The following is a 3,607-nucleotide window of genomic DNA, read 5'->3' on the forward strand; positions in this document are numbered from 1 at the left end:
TTGAGCATTGAAGAACATAGGTGCGTTTTCTAGAAGTGCAGACATAGCCCAACGGATGACCTATTGATATTTGTTTGAAGTCGATGTACATAGTTTTGTTCAGTGTAACAAACGAATGACATGTTTATGGATAGATCTATGTCGATTCACATTTAGATAAATATAACATATTTTATTTTATCCAATTTCATGATAATAGTCCTGTTTAATATACCGATAGTGGTGAAGGGTATCATATAGTCGGCCCCGTCCGACTTTTCTACTTTCCTTACTGGTTTTTTTTCGGAATTGTCCATATCCAAACTATTGAACCAAAAATTATGACCAAATATCCTCTAAAGTATTCACTCACCCTGAGTTCCATGTGTCAAAACATGCAAAAATTTGTGTTATTTGTTTTGATCCATTCGCAAAAGATAATAGAATAAAAGCATCGCCATAAACAACAGACAAGAAGACAACACAACTTTTAGCCATGACCTATTCCACTTGATTTGGATTGCTGTTGTGTCTTGTGTCTGATGAAATGTCGCCCAGTTTCTTAACGGTTTGGTGGGTGAGATTTGCAAATGGCATTAGTTCTGCTGTCTACATGAGTGTATGTATGTCTATGTCTGGTTGCAAGTAAATCTGAAGGATTGGATATTCTTTTATGACAAGGGCGTCAAATTGTTACCACCGAAAAAATTTTATGATTCCTTTTATATTCAACGATAACAACAACAACAGCAGCAGCAACAGCAACAGCATTACAAACCAAAAACTACAACGTTGACAACGACATTGTAAAAGACCTCGACGAGGACGACGACGACAAGCAAATAACTCAAACCTTGTGATTTCATGATTTATGACTGAAGTTTGAACGAAACAAAATTCGGAAGGGGTTGCAGAGAGAGAGGGAGAGAGAGAGAGAACCGTAAGCCCTAACTAATGAAAGTAGAAGTTTTATGGTCGATTCGTTTATATTGTGGCGAACATGCTTCTTGAGACCATGTTTCATGACTGCATGGTGCTGCCACCAATATTTTGTTCCTTACAAAACTACAAAAGAAACAAAATATATCTTTAGTGGCTTTCACCCTGCAACAAAAAATGTCATACTTTGTGGTTTTTATGAATACTTCACAGCCATTAAAGGAATTTTTGTAGTTTCTTTACTTTTTCTGTGGTGAGAGTGGTCGAACAACGAAGAAATGCTGTTATATTCTCTATCCCCAAACAACGGGAATTTCTAGGGTCTCATACATCTTCGGCGTCGGATGCATGTTTTTGTTTTATAGCCCTGAATTCTGTGTGTCGGGAATTTATGTACCATTGATTGTAAAAATTTTTATGGAATAGTTAGTAAATATTCTCCAACCCCCTCTCCATTTAACTATCATTATCGCTAATGTAATGTGGGCAACAAAAAAATATATTTAAAGTCATTACACTAATTGACATTGTGTACACCAACACTCTGAGTCAGCTTACTTAAGCTGATTAGCAGGTGTCGTTAAAATCGTCAAGACGAAATAAATTCTAGGACAAAACGTAACGAACTCAAAATGTATTAAAATCCAATAAAAAGGATAATGTGTTCGGGTTACCCGAACTTTAGGAAAATAATCAAAATATCTAAAATTAATGGGGGTTTCCTAGAAGAAAACTCTTGTTATGATAGGACCTTAAACATATTTTTCGGTATGTGAGAAAAAGTTAAATGAAATTCTCGACCGTTATGTGGGACTATAATAAACCGGAGATCAATAATAATATTTTTATAACCTTCACCACACTGTGGTGCAGGGTATTATGTCTTGTGTCCGTCTGTTGATAATTTATAATCCGATTTAGATGAAGCTTGGTGCAGTTCATATGTTTGGCCAAAGGACGAACCCTATTGATATTGGAAAAAATCGGTTCAGATTTAGATATAGATTCCATATATATATTTTCTACCGAATTTGTTTAAATGGTGCCCCAAAGGCCCGTGCATATCTTTCGATTTGCACGAAATTTCAGAACGTTATCCCAAATTTCGTGCAAATCGACTTGGGACTTCGGTGCACCATTTACATAAAATCGGACGAAAATATACATATGAGGTATATCTAAATCTGAACCGATTTTCACCAATTTGAATAGGGTTCATCCCTAGGCCAAACAAATCAACTGCATCAAATTTCATTCAAATGGGATTATAAATGCTACCTGCACTTTGTTTACAATTTAACACCAACAGACGGACGGACGGATGTATAAATCGACTCAGAAAGTGATTCTATGCATATTCTCAAAAGGAACTATGAGTCTATCTCGTTTCCTTTTGCCTGTAACAAACATCTGCCCTGTGCCACAAAATCCCCAAAATACCGAATACTGGGGGCTACCCTGAAACTTGGTTCAATATTAATAATTTTTGGTATGGCTATGTGTTATTCAATGAGAACCCAAACTGGCAAATTACAGCCAATTCCGTTGGAAAAGGTGAGCAAAATACCGAATATTGGGGGTACCGTTATATGGGGGCTACCCTGAAACTTGGGTCAATATTAATAATTTTTGCCACGGAGACGTGTTATTCAATGAGAACCCAAAATGCCAAATTACATCCATTAATATTAATAGTTTTTGGCACGGATTTGTGCTGTTCGAGGAGAACCCAAAACGTTGGAAAACGTGTACCGTTGTATGGAGACTTCACTAAAACGTAGATCGATATATCGCATTTGCTATACAAAAAATCGTATGAGTACTAGCACGCAACATTATTAGCGAATGTGCGAATTATCTAAAAACTAATACCGACCATAATTAAAATTTTAGTATGTTCTCTTATATGGTATGTATTTCCAAAAATATCTCCTTATCTCAACTCTACACACAAATTCTGAACGCAACAGAAATCTATCTCTATTCTAAATTTGGTGTCATTTATAACACTTTGTACTTTTGTAATACTTATTTCGAAAAAATCGCAAATTTCAAATATAGGTTCACCCAAATTCAAATTTAATACCAGTTAATACACATTAATATAAATTTCCATAACTACCTATTTTATCAATCATAAGTACGAATTTCCAAAACACCACAATCTTAAATCTAAAACTCATGATTCCAGTTCTATCGGTTCGCCTAAATTCAAATTATATCAAATTTAGTACCGTTTAGTACACATACGTACAAATTTACATTACAACCTACATCATGCAATCCAAAGAAATCTTATTACCCTGCTCGGGATTCCTGCTCGGTCGGTGCCTCTAAAACCAAATTGTATCAAATTTAGTGCCAAACTTCCTACATACCCCAAGCCAACGCCCTACAGCGATCCTAACTCCAAATGTCAAGATTCCAGCTTTATCGGTTGACTTAAATCCAAATTTGCAACCATTTAGTCAAAATTTGTACGAATTTCCAAAAAGTTCTACATAGTCCTATCCTACCCCCCAACAGTAATCCTAATCTCAAAATTCAAGATTCCCACTCCATCGTATCAATCGAGGCAAAACTTGGTACTATTTTGTATAAATATACAAAACTTCCTACATGCCCAACAATGATCCTAACTGCAAATTTCAGGATTACAAAAATTCAAATTGTTCCAAATTTTGTACAA

Source organism: Musca vetustissima, unplaced genomic scaffold, assembly GCF_032173495.1.
Source record: "Musca vetustissima isolate MV318-11 ecotype Yass unplaced genomic scaffold, APGP_CSIRO_Mvet_v1 utg19501, whole genome shotgun sequence".
In the NCBI taxonomy this organism is placed as follows: Eukaryota; Metazoa; Arthropoda; class Insecta; order Diptera; family Muscidae; genus Musca; species Musca vetustissima.